This window comes from Sinocyclocheilus anshuiensis, unplaced genomic scaffold (genome assembly GCF_001515605.1).
Source record: "Sinocyclocheilus anshuiensis isolate Anshui unplaced genomic scaffold, SAMN03320099.WGS_v1.1 scaffold129, whole genome shotgun sequence".
Classification (NCBI taxonomy): Eukaryota; Metazoa; Chordata; class Actinopteri; order Cypriniformes; family Cyprinidae; genus Sinocyclocheilus; species Sinocyclocheilus anshuiensis.
Window position 1 is genome coordinate 462,592 of NW_015537946.1, and position 450 is coordinate 463,041.

Genomic DNA, 450 nt, shown 5'->3' on the forward strand with positions numbered 1-450 from the left:
GATTCAGCGCCCATTCTCTGGGATCGGAAGCCTGCTCTGCGGTTACTTCCCCCCGGAGAACGGGATCGACGCTCCGCCTGTCTTCCTCCAAGGAGGTTGATGTGGTGGGCGTCGATGAGGATTCGCCCCCTCAATCGCCCCAGTATGAGGAGCTGTTGGAGGTGGTAACTCGTGCCGTGGCCAAATTAAATATCGAGTGGCCCGCCGAGAAATTGGCTGAACCACAGAAGAGTAAATTGGATGAGCGTTTTCTGCATGTTAAGCCACCACCACCGCGCCGGAGCCTGACGTTTTTCCCCGACCTCCACACCGAGGTGTCGAAGTCGTGGGGAAGACCGTTCTCGGCCCGCCTCTTTATTCCCACCTCCGATTATTATGGCAATGTGGCGGGGGTGAATGAGCGCGGTTATAAGACGATGCCCCGGGTAGAACCGACGCTTGCGAGCTATC